This window comes from Stegodyphus dumicola, chromosome 4 (assembly GCF_044657685.1).
Source record: "Stegodyphus dumicola isolate Sdum_Otavi_A_Nest chromosome 4, ASM4465768v1".
NCBI classification, from domain to species: domain Eukaryota; kingdom Metazoa; phylum Arthropoda; class Arachnida; order Araneae; family Eresidae; genus Stegodyphus; species Stegodyphus dumicola.
The window spans coordinates 143413399-143435104 of NC_140771.1; the positions used below are offsets into that span (position 1 = coordinate 143413399).

The following is a 21706-nucleotide window of genomic DNA, read 5'->3' on the forward strand; positions in this document are numbered from 1 at the left end:
TAGAATGTAGCAGAAGTCGCCATTCCAATTTAATTCATGTGCTGTTGAAATTAAAAAAATTATTGGGCTGGCAAGAAGTAATTTCGTTTTTCTTATATGTGTATGTGGGAAGTAAAACTCAATTGTTTCTGTACAAAAAATTAATTTTAATCAGTCAAATTCTTCGATTTTGTTCTTTTGCCATCTTTCTACAAACTTCATGATTTTGAACTCATAAAATTTCTGGACTTCATTAGCAAAAACTTCAACCAAGTGCGATTTGAAGTCATCGTTTTAATTAAATTTTTACCATTTAAGAAGTTTTGTAAACTTCATACAATTCAAGTTTACTATAATCTAGTGGTGCAAGTTCAGAGCTATATGGGGAATCCGACATCATTTTCCAACCAAGTTTCAATAATTTCATGCATGCTGCTAAAGATGTGTGAGGCTCCGCATCGTCGAGGTGGAATAGGATCCTTTTTGCGCTTTGCCAATTCTGGCTTTATCGCTATGATTGCTTTCTCCAGTTTCATTAAGTTGTTGGTAGAAAACATCTGAGTTGATCGCTTTTTTGATCTCAATGAACCCAAGTATTGAGCTTTTTAATGAGCCTAGTATATCTTATGTGATTTTCAGTTGTTGTGTGTGACACATTTAACATTTTCGCAACATACCTTGCACAGTTATATGATGATTTGATACAATTATAGCTTTAAATTTGTCATCATCACTTCAGGAGGTCGGCCAGAATATTAATCATCTTCAAATGCAAAATCTCCAGAACGAAATATACTTTAGATTAATATAATAATAATATTTATTATTATTATTTGGATACGTTCAGAAATGAAAAAGAAATATTCAAAGAGCAATTAATATTAAACTTCTTTCTTCCATTTCAAAATCGCAAGTTGTAACTGGTAATATATACTTTCATAGCTATAAAAATAACAAAACTTTATTCCATCCATATATCCAAATGTATAAAATCATATAACTGTAGGCTAAAATTTTATTTTTAAGATTATTCTCTAAACAGAAGTACAAGTAACATAATCAGAAATAACATTATCAGAAAATGTCAACTAACAGTTTGCAATATAACTAATTTCACTCTATGTAAAACATTTTATTACATCTTAAAGAGATAAATAAAACTACCTAAAGCAGAAGTTCCCAAAGTGTGCACCGCGGCGCCGCGAAGCGTCGTTCCCTTGCTTCACGAAGAAACAAGATTTTCGTTGAAAGCTCGGTCATATTTTTTATGAATCATATTTCATTAATTATATTCTATTTCTTAAAATACTAGTTCCTGAAATTTTTCTCAGTATTTATATTTCATTTGGTCATTTAATTCCATTTAAATTACATTTTTAGCATTTTTATTTCTCCTTTTAATACAAAGGTATTCTTGCTCTCAGTTTCATTTTTTAAAGCGCTATTTTATTTCGTCACTTAGTTTTTTCAGTTTGTAATAATTCTATGTTGCCGCGTGAGATTGTACTCGATTATTCTCATATATTTTTGTCCCTATTACTTCCTGCGCATGATTGCTATATTTGGCTTCTCAGGAGTGGCATCAACTGGATTTTTTTTTCCGCTTGCTACCGTCAATATCAAACTCAGAAACGGTTGGTACGGTTGGTGAAGGTCGTACAATCTTATACGTCTACCAAAAAAAGGTCGTGATCTCGGCGAAATGTTGCACAAATTCAAAGAATCCATACTGGTAATTCACAAAATGAAAAGACTTTTATTAAACAAGCAAACAAATAATAATGAAAGTTCAAGTTTTAGTAACAAGGCTTCTACAACTGGCGGAGAATGAACGACGCAAAAATGTCGTAACTACAAGGAAAGTTACTTTGATTTGGGTTTTACTTTAGTAGAAGTAAACAGCGATGAAATACAACAATGACAGATGTATGCACCCAAGTAAGCTAAGGGGGCATCTTGAGACCATTCACCCTAACTTGGTCGCAAATCTCGCACTTTTTAGTAGGAAGTTTCAAGATAAAGCAAAACAGTGTGTTCACTAACCAGGTATCAGTTCCAAGTAACTCACAGCTAGCTAGCGTCTTTCAAGGTAGCACACAGTGATGAAGTGCAAAATCCTCACATTATCGCAGGAGAGTTTCTGTCGATATAGTTAATATTATGTTGCGGAAACTCATTTCTGAGGTACCTGTATCCAACAACACTACTAAAATCCAATGTACAGCTCGTATGTACCAAGAATTCAATATACAGCTCAGAATCTCAATGGTCAGTTGATAGACAAAATGAACTCGCTCCGCAACTAGATGAGGCTACTGACAGTAATAAAGATACAAATCTTATACATTATGTACGCTTCCTGGATGATAACGTTGAAGATCTTCTGTTCTGTAAGAGCATCATCGACAGTGCAAAGGTTCAAGACTTAATCAAAATGCTTGACAAGTTTAAAATGGAAAATGATTTAGATTGGAAAAAGTGCATCTGTGTATATGCTGATGGTGCTCAATCATCGTACTGTCCCTATGCGGGACTGCAGGCATTTATTTACATCGAAACACCGCATGCTGTGTGGACCCACTACATTATCTACTGGGAATCATTTGCATCGAAGTTGCTTATAGTCCTCAGTTACGTATAGCATTAAAATGCGTCATAGGGGTAGGGAACTACATAAAAACTATACCGTTTAAAGCAATTTTCTGCAAAACCCTAAGCAAGGATATGGAAGCTGAACACACAGCTATGCTATGCTAATGCAGTTTACGAATTTATTCGCGTAACAGCGTCCTGTCTCGTGCGTTCGGACTATCAAGAAATTCGCAATTTTCTGCAAGAGGAAGGTAAAGCGATCGATAACAAATTTGCCGAACCAGACTTTTTGCTAATACTAGCATATTAGGGTGGCATTTTTGACAATTTAAAGTTCTTGAATTTGTTATAACACAACAATGTATGCACATCTTGAAAATTGTAGAAAATATTTCATTTTTCAGGAAAAAGCTGCAGTTGTGAATTAAAAAACTAAATGTCGATGGTACTCAAGATTTTTTTTCTACATTGTACCAATACACAACTTCTAATAAAGTCCTCGTTCTATAGGAATTGCAGTCCCCTTTCATGGAATTCCTTTCAAAGCTCACTGAGAGTTTAATTAGAAGTTTTGGATTTCAATCAAAATTGAGAATTCAACTTTACGTTCTAAAGCTCTAAGGATCCTCATTCCCTTTGCGATATCCTATCTCTGCGAAACTTGGTTTTCAGTTGTCATTCTAATAAAGAGCAAATATTATTCGAAAAATAATGTGGAGCAATAACAGCTGTATAGCAATAATAGCTGTATCAAGCCATCTTGAGTGATTTGATAAACTGTAGGGGCATCAATAATCTCTCCTGTCACATTGAGGTTCTAATTTGTTACTGAAGGTTTCTCTTATTTGTATGTTTTCTTATCAATTAAAATTATTATACTTTTTGACTAAAATATTGTTTTTATTTCTGTGCCTGATTAATGTTATAATAGAAATATTGCAACATGGGTGCTGTGCGAAAATAATCAAACTGTAAGTATGCCGCGTACTGAAAAGTTTGGAAACCTTTGGCCTAAAGTGTGTCATTTCACTCAAAGAAAATATGACATGCTTCACTCATTAAAAGGATGAAAGTGACCCTCTTACAGTTGAAAAAACATAACTTCTTACTAGAGTGAATTTTCACTGAGAGCAGGTTGGTGCCATTGAGGAGGTTGTCTAAGTCTGGGGAGAGACGTCATTCGGTATGGCTCTTTCTACGAGTAATTTAGAGAGTGAGTGTCAAGGTGTAGAGCTCCATAATTACTTGATTACTCTTCATAGTTAAAGATTATTTAGAAAAAGACAGAAACTATCTTTTCATTTTGGGATGCATCATGCAGACGACACTTTCGCCTTTTTTGATGGTAATAAAGAAGATTTATCCCAGATTTTATCTATTATAGATTTGATTGCTCCAGGCATCCAGTTCAATTTTGTAACCGAATCTGACAGAACCTAATACCTGTCTTTTCCTTTATATTCTTATAACTCTCTATGAATTTGATTTTAGCACTGTTATTTACTGTAAATCCTTTGTTGCAACTTTTGATCTTTTTTCTTATTCTTATTATTTACATTTAACAACATCGATAAGGGAAATTTTGCTTACCTTTCTTAATGAATATTCACAGGAACGCTCGGAATTCCTTTTCATTTTTATCACACAGAAGCTTTATTTACAGCTATGTACAACAATTGTCTGCTTACATTAGAACATTCATCATGTTTTTCTGGTTGCCACTACATCTATCTCAAAAGTCCGCAATGCGGTAAAAAAAAATATAACAAGCTAAAAGTAAAAAACGCTGCGCCCTCTCTTGGCCAGCTACATAAACTGTAACATCCTCCCCCTCGATGAACTCTTGGCTCAAAGGATTGGATTCTGAAGTTATCTTAAACACTAAATGTTTTTAATGTTCTACAAGTTTAAATGTTCATACATGCAGTGTTCGCAATTTAAGTTCATTGTATTAAGTTCAAAGAGTTCAAGTCATTTCTAATGGGTACAATAACTTCACAGGACGACGAAGATGAGTTCCATTAGCTAAACGGACAGTGCAAGCCCTTATTTTCCCATCTCGTCCTGGATGACACTCCTGTACAACTCCCATCTTCCATAATAATCTTGGTAATTTTTGTTCATGTACTAGAACTACAGAGCCTTTCTACGGCATTACCTCTCTAAATTTGTTTTACGTTTCTAATTTCAAGTAAGTATTCTTTTTTCCATCTTTTCCAAAACTCTTCTAATAACCTTAGCCGGTATTTATATCGCCTTGTTAAATTTTCTTTAGTTGAATCAGGTTCAAGAATTTTGCCAAATGGTAAGGATGTCAGTCTTCGTCCAACTAGAAAATGAGCTGGCGTCAGCGGTTCTGGTTATCCAACTTCACTATAAACATACGTCAGTGGACGGGAATTCAATGTCGCCTCAATTTCAATTAAAATTGTTTCCAGCTCTTCACATTTAAGTGAAGCCTTCATGAGTATTTTCTTCAAACATGACTTGATAGATCTAACAAGCCTTTCCCAAAAAGTCCCACCAAGCCGCCTTCTCCACATTGAATTTCCACTCAATACCTTTATTACCAAAATAATTTTGAACTTCTTTGTCCTTGATGGTATTCCATAGTTTTTGTAAATCCTTGTCTGCTCCTTTGAAGGTTTTTGCATTGTCTGAATATATTATTCGACATACTCCTCTTCTTGAAATAAATCTTCTAAAGGACAGAAGAAAATTGTTTGTTGTTTGGCTAGACACAAGTTCCAGATGCACTGCTCTGGTTACAGTGCATGTATACAGAGCAATATAAGCTTTCCCAGTTTCATCCTTTGTACTCATAGGACCAGCAAAATCAAGTCCTACAACTTCGAAGGGATTTGCCTCTGTTATTCTTTCGATTGGTAAAGGAGCGATATCCTGACTTAGTGGCTTAGCTTTAAATCTGTAGCAAATCACACATTTGTTAATATTACTCTTTACACGCTGTCGACCCTTAAGTATCCAAAATTTTTCCCTAATTTGAGTTAAAGTTTCAGCTACACCAGCGTGTGCTTGCATTTCGTAACAATCTTTAATGATATGATCTGTGAAATGAGACTTCTCAGGTAGTATTGCTGGGTATGTTTGATTATAGCTTAACTCAGCATTTTGAAGCCTTCCTCCTACTCTGAGTATTCCATTTGAGTCTACAAATGGATTTAATGTAAATATTTTGAACTATGTATGCTTTGTTTCATCTTTAATTTCCTTATTTCTTCTCTAAAATTTTCTTCCTGAGATTTCTTGATCCAGAAATTCTCTGCTTCATTCATGTCTTCAGCCTTAACAGGTCCAATTCTTCTTAGTTTTGGGTTTTTCAAATTATTGATAAATCTGAAAACATAAGATGTTATTCTATATACCATTTTTTATGTCACTAAAGTTCTCGATAGGAATGATATTTTCAACAATACAGTTTGCTGTTAAAATTTCTTGCTTCTTTCCTTTTCGTTTCTCAGAATTTGTTATTTTATCATCTTCCTTAAAATTTCTCGAAGATCTGGGCCAAACGTTGTTATCTTTGACAAGCCAAGGTGGGCCATACCACCACAGTTCATTTTTTGAAAGGGTTTCTACCTTCTGTCCTCTCGTCAATAAGTCCGAAGGATTCTCATGGCTGGAACAATAATTCCACCAATCTGGATCAGTTTTCTCTTGGATTTCTAGACACCTATTTCGTACAAATTGTTTTCATTTTGTCGGATCAGCCTTGACCCAATGTAATACAATTTCTGAATCTGTCCACATATAAATCTTCATTTCTATGTTTTTCAACGAATGTCGGATGTATGTGATGAGCCGAGCTCCTATGACTGCTCCTAAAAGCTCCAGTCGAGGTAACGTAACCCTTTTTATGGGAGCAACTCTTGCTTTGGACATAACAAATGATGTTTTTGTTAACTCATTTTCATTGTATCTCAAATATAGAACGGCACCATATCCCTTTTGGCTACTATCTGTAAAACAGTGCAATTGAATATTCGACAGATTTCCTTTTGACAGATTGTTGAAATAATGTCTTGGAATTTCAACATTTTTTAATTTAGGAATTTCATTATACCAGGTTTTAAATCGATTCTGCAATTCTTGATCAAGTGGTGCATCCCATTGGTAACCTCTTTGCCAACATTCTTCCATCATCATTTTAGCTGCAACGACAAAGGGAGATATGAAACCGATAGGATCGTATAGTTCGCCCGCAACTTGAAGAATCTTCCGTTTTGTTATTTCCACAGCCGGATCCTTGAGTAATTCATCTTTGATTCAAAATTTCAGTTTATCTGCTTCATGATTCCAAATATATCCTAACAAAGTGCTATTCATTCCGTCTCTATTAAACTTCGTATTTTCAGCTGCATTCCAAATCGCATGTAATTGGGCGTTATTGCTCCTCCACTTTCTCATATTGAAACTAGCAAGCATCATAATACTTTTCACATCTTCATAAATTTCTGCAGCTTCTTCTTCATCATCTGTACCATGAATCAAATCATCTACGTAAAAACTTTCTTCAAGAAGCTGACAGATCTTCGAATATTGTGCTTTCAACTTTCTTGCGTGATGCTTTATAGTTGCTGCTAGTAAAAAGGGGCTACAGGTTGCTCCGAATATTACACGCGTCATTCTTTAAATCGTCGGTTGCTCCTTTTCCTTTGAAGTCCAAAGAAATCTTACTGCATTTCTGTCCTCAGGCTTCAGCAGAATTTGTAGAAAAGCAGCTTCGATATCTGCAGCAAATGCTATTTTGTGTTGACGAAATTTAATTAGCAAATCTAATAATTCAGAGTTTAAATTTGGTCCTGAATGTAAGCAATCATTTAAAGATAGACTGTCATGAGTATGCGAGGAACATCAAATACAACCCTTAATTTCGTAGAATCGTGATCTTCTCTGATTACACAATGGTGTGGCAAATAACAGATGTTTTCTTCAGAATTCTTCGGAGCCTTTTCAGCTATTCCTTTATTTAGATAATCTTCAATTCCCTTGAATACTTGTCATAAATTTCAGGATTTTTCTTAAACCTTCTAAATAAACTGTTCCATCTGTTTAAGGCGATGTTATAATTACTACCCATTCTGTTCATATTGTCCTTCCAAGGTAATGAAACTTCATAACGATTGGTTTTATATTCAATAGTTTCTTCAAATCTACGCATAATTTCAGTGTCATTCTCATTTGTTGAATAGTCATGTATTCTAATGGCATCTAAATCCTATGGCCTTTTTAGAGCTGCACTAATTTCTAAATCATGTGGATGTGAAGTATTCTCAACAACAATCATTACCGTAATTCTGGAATGAAGTGTAGAAACATTACTTAATGCTTCAGTTCCGCTTATAGTGTAACCAAATAAGGTTTCATAGGCAACAAGACCCTTTGATAATCTTTTAACCTTCCCAGTGACTATTTTCCAGTAATAATCATTACCAATTAATACTGATATTTGAGAATTATGGACACCTATATCTGTAGCATCAGCAAGTCTTATCGAATTTTCCTTACAATAATTAAGTATTTCCTTTCCTGGCATACCAATAACAGCTTGATTAATTTCTGGAGTTTCAAGAGCTTCAATTATTATTTTCCCAGGTCCACATATATCTTTAAGAATAACCTTAACCTTTTTTAGCCTTTGAACTGTAGGCTCAGTAGAGCTGAAGGTGTAAATCTGAAGTTCTTCTTCCCCCACAACACTTAATTTTAATTGTTTTGATACTTCTGTCAGGATGAAAGATTTATGAGAGGCAGAATCGAAAATGAGTCTTACATTTTTTCTTCTATTCTGACCTAAAGCTATTGCATTTGCAGTTTGTAAATAAACCCTATTTTTGTTATCTCTTTCCGAAATTGACGCCACCACTGTGTCCGTTTTAAGCTCACCTTTATTTTCCCGTTTGTTTTCAAATTTATTTCATGTAAAATAGTATTATGCCTTAATGAACATAAATCACAGCGTATATCCGAGCTGCAGATGTATGAGACTTAGGAAAGCATAAATAGCATCTGTTAGCCAATTTTAATTTTTTTTTCTTTTTTCCTCAATCGGAATTGCGCAATTTGAAGTAGAATGTTTCAAAGATTCATTTTCTATCTTCCCACAAAATATACAATCGGCTGTTGATGTATTCGTATTCAACGACGCAACTGCTGGAACAAATTGTTTGTTTTTTAAGGCAGTATGATATTTCTCACTTTTAATAAGGTCTCGCGATTGATGTTTATGTTGTTCGGTTCTAATGCTAAACTCGGAATAGTTTGGCGATGTTTGGAAAAACGTACGCTCTCTGCTTTCAACTTCCTTCTTCAGAAATTCCAAAATGTTAGTCACTGTGGTTTCTGTGTCAGGGGTTAAAGATCGATTAAACTCTAAAACCAATTCGCTAAGAAGTATCCTCATTAACAGTGGGCATAACAAATAGCTGTAAGAATTCGAAGTAACGTTAAGAGAATCAAGGCTTCTAATTTCAATTTCTAAGCTATCATATAAGTTACGTAATGTTTTAATATCATCCATTTTTTAACTGGCTTTAAATTCAGCAGACGATTCATATGTGCATTTATTAAAATGTCCTTTCTACCAAACCTTTCTTTCAGAATATTTATTGCCTTAGCATAATTTTCGGCAACTAACGGTAATCCCTTTATTGACATTAAAGCTGTGTCCGTTAGTAAAGATGTGAGGTAATTAAATTTGTCTACATCCTTTAAAGCAGAGTTATTATGTATAGCAGATTCGTATTGAGCCCAAAAACTTTGAAATTCACACATTTCGCCTTTAAATTTATTTATGGTTAGTTTCGGAAGTTTGGCGCCATTTGTATTTGTGTTCTCTACCGTATCTATAGTAGTAGAATTATATGGCAACGCATTTAATTTAACACATTTTCTATTTCTAAATATTCTACTGATCTTCGATTTACACAAGGTAATTTTATTTTTATATTCCAAGCTATCCTGTATTTCAGTTTCGTACTCTTTTTCATCTGTTAGGATAGATTCGATTTCAGAGTTCAATATTAGTATATCGTTTTCATTTTCATTTAAGATGGATAAATCATCTTCTAATAAATCAAATTTAATATTATCCGATTCTATTTCCTTTTCCATTTTAGCTATCAGTCTTGTTACTGTTGCTCTTAACATTCCTCGCTTCTTTTTAGTGCTTTTAACTTATCCATCTTAATAATCAATATTCAATCACTAATCGAACAATAATAAATACTTAAATCACAATATATCTAAAGATCACTGTTATCTCGGAATTTCGGCACCATGTTGCAACTTATGATCTTTTTTCTTATTCTTATTATTTACATTTAACAACATCGATAAGTGAAATTTTGCTTTCCTTTCTTAATGAATATTCACAGGAACGCTCGGAATTCCTTTTCATTTTTATCACACAGAAGTTTTATTTACAGCTATGTGTAACAATTGTCTGCTTACATTAGAACATTCATCATGTTTTTCTGATTGCCACTACATCTATCTCAAAAGTCCGCAATGCGGTAAGAAAAATATAACAAGCTAAAAGTAAAACACGCTGCGCCCTCTCGTGGCCAGCTACATAAACTGTAAAACCCTTTTCTATTTGTTTACCGCCCCATGTTAAGTAATGTCACCCGGCTAAGCAAAAAATGGCTTCTTTACACTATTATGCATTTCGCGCTCTGAAAATTAATTCATCAAAGCTTTCGCTTGCTAATGAACTCAATTATCTGAGATCAGTTGCCTTGTACCAAGAATTTTCTTCCCTAATCGCTGATCAATCCTTTAAAAAATTTTCAACTTACCTTCAAAGAAGACTTTTAGAAATAACATTAATAACCTTTGCATGCTTCCATTTGATCCTTCTGTCAGATATAAAACTGCACAGATTTTTCAGAAATTCAATTTTCAAATCTTTTTTCTCACCCATCAGTAAAATCCATGTTTCGATTCTTAAGGATTCCATTTCTGACCTTAATAATTCTTTGGGAACTTATAGCATATCGTGTCAGTGGAGTTTGACCTATATCGGGCAAACTAAAAGAGCATAAAAGTTTCGTATCAAAGAACACAAATCTTATGTCTGAAAAGGAGAACTTGATAAGTCTTCGACAGCTAATCATAGTTGGAAATTTAAAGCTAATTTTGATTTTGGGTCTGCAAAACATTTATTTAAAAAGCTTCTTCATTTGTTGATTTTGATTTTTCTGAAGCTTTTCACATTCACAAAGATTTATCTTGTTTAGTTAATGACTTTCGGTCCAGTCCATTCCTTCCTAACGAATTTAAAATTCTACTAACTTACCTTTTCATTTTCATTATAGTGTTTGCCAACAGATTGCTCTACCTTCTTGTTCGCTTTACTGCCATGGGGCATAAATACGACCGTTGCGTCAAAGAATGTAAAATTCTCCTTATCGAGCCATTCAAGAAATTGTAAACTATGATCCAGCAGTTGGTAAAACGCTGTTAAAAGACCTAGAACGATTCACCAGAACTCACGCTGGTGCAGAGTCGTTGCTAGTGTTTTCAGAGTCCGGGGACAGCTAAAGACTTCCAGCCCCCTCCTGTTTGCTAAGAATGAAAAATATTTAATTCTAAAATTGTGTAACATCAGTTTGGCTCTCTCCCCCTTGGACTTTCCGCTCAGGGTCAGATGTGCCCTCTTGCCCCCCTCAACATACGCTCCTGCGCTTGTGGTAATAAATCTGCACATATGTAAGTAGAAATACTACTTTTATTTCCTACTACTTTTATTTCTCCTTAAAAAGCAGGAAAGGGAGTTTGAGTTACCTGCTAAAGCACGTTAAGGATTTTACTTATTAAGTACTTTTTACTTATTCAATCATCATTATTTTCAATATTTTGGTGCATTTATAAAACTTTTACTACCTAAGTTTACTTACTAAGTTTCAGCGTAAACGTTCGCCGTTAAACAAATCACACCTCGTGACCTTACTCACATTCATTTCCCATTCATTGTCCTGCAACATGTGACTTCAATCCTAGAAATGAATTTTCAAGATTATTATGACTTTACGCCAGTTATGAAAGAGGAATTTCAACATTAAATGAATTTAAATGGCTGCAAATGTACCTGCAAATAAAATTTCTACAAAATTTTGTCTCGAAGATTAATTTAGACTCAATTTCGGAAAAAGCTTCCCTATTAGCTGGCTCACGTCACGTGGCCAAAAAATCGCATTTTTATACAGTCTGTATATCTAAAAGACTGTATGAATAGTGTCTATAAGAATTAGACATTGGCATGACTAAGTTCGCAGTGGTCAAGTCATTCACTCATAAGAACTTCGTGAATTTACAAACTTTGAACAAAATTTTCGAAAATAACAGCTGCCGCTTCCGAGTGTAAGGTGCAATTGCACCCATAACTCAAAAACATTGCGGTGATTGGCCTTAGGGCAATAAAGTAAAACGACTAATAAAAACTCGCAGTAATTGAAGTAATTGAAGATCAGTAATTGAAGATCATCGCAAAGTGATGATCCATGATCCATGCTCTTTGGTGTGTTATTTCCTTTTCCGCTTTCGCGGATCACCACATTATCGTGAGTAAACGTCAAGCGCTGTTAAAAGCAGTACCTCAATCTGAACTGGTAACTTCGCACGATAAACCAACGATAACTTGTTATTATACTCATATATCAGGCCCCATTTGGGACACTAGACGGAACTGGTAAGAGCAGGTAATTTCATCTCCTGCTGTAAACTGGTATAAAAGTATCAAAGTATCATTAAAGCTACTTTCCAGTCTTCCAGTTCTTCCTCTTGAAGAATCCAGATTTCAGACTTCAGACTCCTCTTGAAGAGTCCAGACTCTTCAAGAGGAGTTATCTTTTCTCCTCTTGAAGAGGAACCTGTACCTGTTTACCCTCGAAATCGATTGAGATCTTGACTAAATATACCCAAAATACAAGGTTGTTGCTTTGCTATTTTGGGGGTCAGATACATTCAAGTTCAAATTATGTAAAAAATTTTGATTTCCGTCAGCGATTTCTTTGTAGTTCCTCATCTATTTTACAACTAAATAAGCTGAATGTTTTAGTAGATAAACGTACTCTTAAATGCCCTTAGTTTATCATATGAGCGTGGTGGAAGGTCTAATAATTTATAATCATATTTGAAAATCCTCATATAAGAAAATAGTTATAGATAATATAAGATCTTAATTATTAATATATTAAAATTAGATGTAGCGTTATTCGATACTGTAAGATGATATCAAATCTGTATATACTTACTCATATATACGTATGTGTGGCGAGAGTTTTACTTTAATTTAGGCGTATAGTGAATTTTCTCCTTCCTAATTTCGTGCTCTTCTAGAGTATTTGGTAGCACGTTTAGCTGACAATCGTACCTCTAGTCCTGGCAAGGACATAGTTGATTGTCTTATGTTTTCTGCTTCAAAAACCTGTAAGACTGTTCTTAAAGTGGAGTTTGTCTGAAAATGTGGTGGACGATAATTCGTCACCACTTGGATTTGGCGTCTGGGTCTCCTCTCTCATCAGTTAAAATTTAAGTGCAAGATTACATAAGGAACTTCCGTCTTTCTCTTTGCGTATCTACCTGATGTATCGATACTGAAACCGGTTAACAATTTAAAGATCTGGAGTTGGAATTCTGAAGACAATATCTTTGAATTTCTGTTTCCTGCTCGATAAATAACCAATCGCTCTGTAGCAATACCTGATTAAATATAGAAGATACTGGTCCGTCGTTAATTGGATTTGGCGACAGGGTCTCCTCCAGCTCCATAAGTGTGAGAAAGTACAAAATATTTCCTCTTATTTCACATTGTGCTTTCGTGAGGAATTTGACAGCACGTCCGGCTAGCATTCGGAAAATTTGGAGTTAGAATCTCGGCGGCAGTATCATAGTTTTTCTCTTCAAATATCCTAATATCATACAAGCTTATTTCGTAGAATTAAAATTTTTGGAAAATCTGATAAGTGGCCCTCCATATTTAGTTAAACTCCTTGCATTACGTGAAACTATATGTCGGGGGGGAGGTCTTGGTAAAAATTACTGTTTTTATTTGATATTAGACTGACGTGAAAGTTCAAGAAGCTTTTGTACCAGTGTATATTCAGTGCTTTCACTATTAAACTAAACATATAATCCTTAACTGATATATTATTTACAATCTATTCCCAAACTTCCAGTAGTTTCCGGATACAATTTCTGTAAGAATATGCCAGATGAAAAACCTTCTAGTTAAGCCGCTGAATTGTAATGTCTATCATATTTGTCACATATAGTCTGGCATTTCTGGAAAAGTCCAGAAATATTTTCGAGTGAAATTTTTAAATAGAAGCAATAATGGTCCGATTAATTCGGCATCTGTTGACTGTATATTATGCCTTTCAAACTTTCCTCATTAAATCGGGATTGGCGATTGGAGACTCTAAGGCATCTCCCAAGTCAAACATTCAAGCACGGTACTTCTGAAATTGTTTTGGGATGTCCCTTAATAATAGTCTGCTTAGGATACATACTTTCCATACACAGCCCAAACTTGTCTGAAAGCTTCTTTGGCACTGGAACATAAGCTGATCTCTACATAAGAACATATTGCAGAAGCTCCTTCATTTCAACTTCATACCATACTTCAAAATCTGAAATAAAACCATCTTGTCAGCCGAAGCAAAATCATTCATACTAGTATGGATACGAATATAATCAGCAACAATTTAGTGCAATAAAATCTATTACCATCATAAAGGCATCTCTAGAAAAAAGTATTTTGGAAACCGAATGACATGGAACTTATGCATCAACCCCATGTTTTAAATTTTTGAAACATATTTTGTGGTTATAATAAATTTAGTTCTTTTTTCCTCTTATAAATATATTTAGATATTTGGTTTAGTTTTCAAATTGATATCTGAAGAGGAAATGTTTTAAAGAAAGGACCAAACAATTAAGGTAACATTAGGGTAAAACTTCATATTAAGACATTCGTTCATTTTAAATAGGGAAAAAATGTCTCCGACTCATGGAAGCTTTGATAAGGAATATATTTTGCAATTAAGCGCCTTTATTTTCTATTGTATTATTATTCTAAGTAGGACTCTAAGGATTCTAATCCACAGCAACTATACCTTCAATCAAATGTTCTACAGCAAAAACGTGTTCAATCAAATATCCTAACAACTGGGTTGTAAAAAACCTAACAACTGGGCTGTTGTTGTTACGTTATTCTCTTTAATCAAAATTCACAAGCATGCACTACTGATGTTTCGTGCAAGTAAATATGCCCCTTAATCTGGAGAGATAGCAATCTCATCGCATTTAATTGAAAAATAAACCATCATTACTAAGGATACCAGAAGCTCTGCTAATTATCATCCGTCAACATATCTTCTAGAAGGAAAAGGGAAAATATTTTGTAACAAGGTGAATGTTTTTTCCTTTCTAAGTGCTTAAGAAGGGAGAATGAAGATTTCAGCTTATCTCATCAAAATTTATACAATAGAAAGGTAGCGAAAGTACATCTAATTGCTGTCGCAAAACAAGATGACCGATCTCCCGTCTACCCACAATGAATAAATACTAAAATGCTTAGGCCGCAGTAATATTAATATAATGAGCGTTAATTTTACCGTACGATGCGAAATTGAACACTGAGTTTAAAGATATAAAGAAAGCTTTTCTCTGCTTACCAACCGATACCCATATCTAAGATACAACTCTTACACTATTGATCGGTCCGCGAAACCTGTTAATTTTCTTTCAAACGAAAACAAAAGGTGACTTTAACTCAAACAAATACTAAGCATTAATATAGTAGGGACCAAATATCTTGAAGTTTCGAAGCACTTTCTGAGTCTCGCTGTTAAGTCAACATCAACTATTTTGCTAAAGGGATCATAGGGCATTTTGCTTCTTTTGAACCTCTACTTTCAGTATTTTAATTCAAATTTTATTTTAAGCGGGCTCATACACCTTAAACCCCTTACGATCTTCGAATATGTGACTGTTGCAAGAATTTGGGATATTTTATTTATTTTAAAAGCAATTACTTCCAACTTTTTACAACTGACTGCATAATATAGCTGCTTTGGGAACTAGTAACCAGAACGTTTGGGTTGCAACAAATATTTTTGTAATTTATTCCGCTTTGTGACAATATTTTCAGTCGTGTTTCCTAGCCCACCAGCGGCCGAGCGGTAAAGACGCTGAACACTGGTAGTTCGGTCCGAGGTTCGAATCCCGCGAACGGGCTGTCTGCATGGGCGTTTTCGGGGTTTTCTCCATGTGTAAGGTGTATACGAGACAGTTCCCTTAGAAAGTCCTCCACGAAGGCATCCCTTCCTTTAGGCAAATAGCCCTCGTGTGCTTAGTCATAATTAAATAATCCAATCCAATCCGTCATGTTTCCACTTTCCGCCCATGATATTTGAAAAATGTCTAATGGTACGTACTTGAAATTTGATGGAATGCTTTATATGGGCACTCTTTTCTAACCGAACCAAAAATCTGATGAATATTTTAATATTAAAAAATTTTATGCACGAAAACATCACAGATTTCTTTAATAAAATACGTTTTATAAACTCATCTCCGCATAAAATAAAAATTTAACATGAAATTCTTAGAATTTTTGGTTCACATTAGTTTCCAAATATTATAAAAGCTATATATTAAATATGGAATTAAATTATGCAACAGAATATTTTAAATTGTGGGCGCAATGTGGAAACATGACGAAACATTTTGTCACAGTGCGAATTAAATTATAAAAGTATTTGCGGCAACACAAACTTTCTGATTGCTATTTCAGAAAGCAGATATATTATGTGGTCAGTTGTAAAAATTTTGGAACTAATTGCTTTTAAAATAAATAAGTTATCCCAATTCTTGCAACAGTCACATATTTGAAGATCTTATGGGTTTTAAGGTGTATCAGTTCCCTTAAAAACTGAGGTATCAAAATTTTCAGTCTTCATATACGAGTATTTTGATCATTCTGCTTGTAAACATTTTGACATTACATATTTATATGGAGAAACAGGTACAGGAAACTGAGAGGTGTACACATTCTGTATTTTTAATTACCTCAAATTAAATTGTTTAATTTGGTTATTTTTTAATGATTTAGAAAAACAAATATATAAATAAACAAAAGAAAAATACTGAAAATAATTATGTATTGTTCTTTATATTGTTCCTATGTATTGTAACTATATAAGAATATAATTTTATGTATTAGAAAGAATATGGAATAAAAAGTGTTGTACACAATGTTCTTCATTAACTTAACTTTTCATTAACAATAATTACAGGAATTTCATATTTAATAGGATGTCTAAAAAATGGTAATTCAAAACTAAGCTCTAATTACGCTATATAAAAATCAGTTGAAAAATTCAAAATACAATTGGTTACTAAATTTCCATACCATACCAAAAATTTTGCAGGAATTAATAATATATCTTTGGAGATCAGATACAGAAATATAAGAATCTAAAGAAACAGAGCTCAAGACGAAAATAAAATGCCCTGCAGTTCTAGATGTTGTCTGCAGAAATCCATATCCCTTATACGAATTTTTCATATAGGTAGATAATTTTACTAAAATCATATGTGAAACTGTTGTATTTCTTTTGTAAAATGTAATATGAAAATCTAGAGGAGTGAAGCTTTCCGGAAAGATAAGAATACAGTGACAAGTCTATTTAACATTGGGTAAATGTCTATATCGCTATTGACAAAATTCGCCCCATTTGGCGACAATTTTATCCGGTCCCTGTATCACCGTGTTAGGTATTGTAATTGATATTTTGTGTAACTGTAATTGTATTCGGTTCTCTTTTGCCTTCCAATAATTTCGAGAAGCAGAAACTACTAAAATATCTCTACAGCCGGGTGAAAACTCTATAGTATAGTACCCGAGAGAGCATCTGCCCTCAATTTTTGTTGCTGCGAGTTGTTAGTTCAGAGTTACTTCGGAGTATTGAAAGATTCGCCCTTAAGATGCGCTTTGCTTGCGTTGTGTTTAACGTTCTTGAAAATTTAAAGTTCAAGTACTGATAGTACTCTGTGTTGCTATAAACACCTGTAGGAATATTTTTGTGAAAGTTCTAGAGCTCTGAAGTGTTCTTTTGATAAAATAAATTTTATGAACCTATCATCAGACCAGTGTGCATTCAATCTTTTACGAAATCGTACGCACGCAACAGTTTTGGTGTCAAAAGTGTGATTAAATGCTGGTGATAAAAGCGATGAGAGAGTAACTAAGACAGCTCGTGACTTCTTTTGCTGCATTCCAAGGAAAGATGAAAGCTGGTCAAGAATCCTTTAAAGGAGTGATGAAATCTGTTCAAGAAGGTTGGAGCTGGTCAAGAATCTATTAAAGACGAGATGAAAGCGATTCAAGAATAGATTGAAGCAACTCAACAGGAAATGAAAAGAGAAGTTACCTGCATAATAGAGAACAAATTCGAGTCTATGAAAGGCGGAATAGACACAGTTGAAAAAAAGTTGGAGACATTCGAGGAAGAAGGTCTGCGGTGGAACAACAAATTAAAGAAAGAGTTTCTGCCATCCAGCGGCAAACCGAACAAAAAATATATGACAGGTCTTCTGCGGTCGCCATTGAAGTTGACACCTTAAAAAAATTCATAGTGACAGCAAAAAGCGCTTCTGATGGTTTTATATTGTTATCCATGCCTTCTCGTCTCGTTCTAAAGATATCCACATATGATGATAAGACCTCCTGGCAAGTGTATAAAACACAATTTGTGTGTTTCAAAACTGTTGAAAACGATGAAATTCAAAGAAAAAACTTTAAACAAATTAAATAACTTAAATCGATGCAGTTTTCAGGGAAAGGTTATTTTAATAAATAGTAAGAAGTACTTAATAAATTAATCTGTACCTAAAGAAATATATCTGTCAAAGATTTTCTAAGAAAACTTATTGAAAATATTATATAAGAAACTAAGAAAACTTTATTTGATTATCGCCCCATGTACTGATTATCGCCCCATGTATATCAAATAAACCCTATACAAATAGCATATTGAACGTCCAAGAATGCAATCTGGAACAAACTAATATAACCTAAGGCACTTTAACTACACGACCAATAATGAGCCTTCATAGTGAAGGACTTTCATTTAAACTTGCAGGACATGGACTAAAAAGTAATAATTCGAATTTCAGAGAGATAGTGCTGCTTAGCTTCCAGTGGTGCCTGGCCGTGCTACCAGGTAGCTCCTAGCTGTAAACATAGGGCTTCGGTGGAACTTTAAAAACTTTGATTTGTTATCTTCCAACGGTAAACGTTTCGTAAAGGGTTACCGTGCCTCGTCGATGATAAATAATAAAATATAAGCATGTTACGCCGTCTGATAGGATAACGGATGATACTCCTGGGAGAAGATAGATTTTCTCATCCTGAATTACTAAATTCAAACGGAGCGTTTTGCCTCGTTAGTGATGCCTGCGTAGTGGCAATGGGCTCAAGAGAACAGGTTATGTGGCGAACTTGTAACGTTAATACAGGATGGCAGACACCTCATCAGCAGAACAATGACGGACCCTGAAGCTACCATCTCGACAGCTAGCACAACATTGTATCAGGTGTATCATTATTGACTTCAGTACATCGCCGACGTCTGTTGCATCATGTCTGTTGCATCATGCATTGCTTGTATGCGTTCTCCTGAAGGATTCTCCTGACGCTTGCAGACGTAGTGGATTCATCGACATAGCCACTGCGCATGCCGTACAGCAACAGATCATCTTGTCAGATAATTCTCGCTTCCATTTGGTTCGCATTCCATTCGCTCCATCGTTTCAAAATTCTTAAAAGTTTAAAAAAAAAAAAAAAGATTTTTTAATTTATTTTTTCTTTCTCGAAATTTTTAAAAGTAGATCTTATATTAAAAAATTATTATTTTCATTTTTTAAATAATAATTTTTTTCCGCTTAAGTTTGGAAAACATTGTTCAGATTTATATCATAAGGAATCATTCGTTTAGGAATTCAGTTTATGCTCAAAAATGGAATTTTCAGACTTTATGAATACCTTTTAAGCTCATGGATAAAAACTATTTGTATGGGTTTAAAGTTAATGCCTGCGAAAATTTTCTAAAAATATAAGAAATAGAATGTAAACATACTAATGTGTGCATGGGTCCTAATAGTTTTCCACAAATTTGAAATGTGATGCCTCTTACATGATACTTCAATATTTCCTTTGCATAATTTTATAGAAATCTTTAAATTCTTTACGCATTTATCTTTACCTCTCCAACATTTTTTTTTACTTTTTAATTTCTATATGTGTTTCTCCATACAGTACCTTTTATACCTATTTTTAATATTGATGTTGTAAGTTCTGATAAGAACATGTCTCGTCTCAGTTTTTTACTCTATTCTTATGATTATCCTGAAAAAGAGGACAAAATTGATACATATATCAGAGCTTCTCAAGAAGTTGTCTGCCAGCAACGACACACGCATCACTAACAAGGAAATATCTGTGTACAGCTGGATGAAATAGTTTTAGATCGTCACGCACGCAATCCCAGAAAAATATTTTACTTCTTCATGGAAGAGACAGAAAAAAGGACGTCCAGAAAATACGAGCACTGCGTGTTCTGCTTTGTGAGGTAGAGAGCCAAATAGCTCAAGAGAATTGTTAGTGGCAGTAGAACTGAGAAACGCGTTTCTTCGATGGTCTGTTTTGAGACAGCAATTGCCTGCTCGAATCTTATGACAGTCTGGAATGACGACTCTTTGCTCCTAGGGGCTGTCCAACGACATGGGTTCCGTTTTTCAATGACACTCGCACGTTCTCTAGTATTCCTTTCCTCACAGGCAATTTCATTACTGTGAGAAATTCCTTAAAGAAAGTCCTTTCTTTCTATCTAAATTGTCAGAAAAGTCTCTAAGGAGTAGTTGAATACAATATTTAGACTTTTTCGTGTAAATGTATAAATCTGCGTTTAAATAGTAATGCATTCTGGTATTGTTTATGAATATTACGCCATTGTTCCTTAAATCGCATACAAATAACATGGTCATATAAAATTGAATCTGACAAGTACTAATTCAATAAAACATCAAACATTCTTATTTACAGACATTAAGACCAAGCAGTTATTCACAATTCAAGTGATAGTTTTACAAAAATATAAAATACAAAAGACAGACGAAATTATTTTTTAAATGAATTTATAAGACATAAGTCTATGATTTACAGCAGCATTAAGTAAATGAACTTATGCGCAAACTCTCATAATGTAATTTGAATATGTATATTAAGTTGATTAAAAGGAAGATCAAAGTTAAAATCTAGAGCTGACGCAAATAAGATTAAAATAATTTAATGAATAAAATTTCATATTATTAAATCTCGATTATTGCGTTAATTTTGGGGGAAAACTATTGTAAATTTAATCAAGACTACATAGTTTATCTGAAATTTAAATTCAAATTGAATTAAATAAAAATGCTTAAAGAAATTAATTAAATATTGATAATTTAATGAAGCAAGACTAATTTCTTTAGGAGGAGAAGTTTTCCTTCTTTCATTAATTAGCGAACATTGATTAATATTTCTATTTTTCTAGAAAATTTGACACAACATTTAAATTTGCACACAGTTAATTAAAACTGATAAATTTATTCTTAAATACCTAGAAAAACACCGCTACGTCAATTCAGTCTTCCAAATTTAAAATAGTTTTCATTAAGTAAAAATATTAAAATGAATTATATTAAATAAAGTATAAACATAAGGTACAATTTAAAACAATGAAAAAAGTCAAATCTAGATTAATATCACGTCTTTAGTTACAAAGTTACAAATAATTACAAAAGTAGGCAAAAATAATTTTTTAATTATTTAGTGTGGTAATTCATTTTTCTAAAATTATTAAAATTTTAAATAGTTTTAAGGAACACATAAAAGCTTTTACTGGGTAACACTTTTTATTCAAAATTATGCTTGAGAATTTATAACGGACTTCTTTCTTGTAGCGTAAGTACGAAGAAATAGTGCTTAGTGCTTTAATATTTACAAGGTTTGCTTAGATGAATGACTATTAACTGCAATATATGAATCATAAAGAAGATGGATCTC

The 21706-nt window shown here is 33.7% G+C and overlaps 1 protein-coding gene across 1 annotated transcript in view; it reads left to right on the forward strand.

Annotated features, from left to right (window-relative positions):
* LOC118202696 (cubilin-like) overlaps positions 1-21706 on the forward strand; it is a 406913-nt gene that overhangs the window by 317896 nt on the left and 67311 nt on the right. The gene's annotated exons all lie outside the window — the stretch shown is intronic.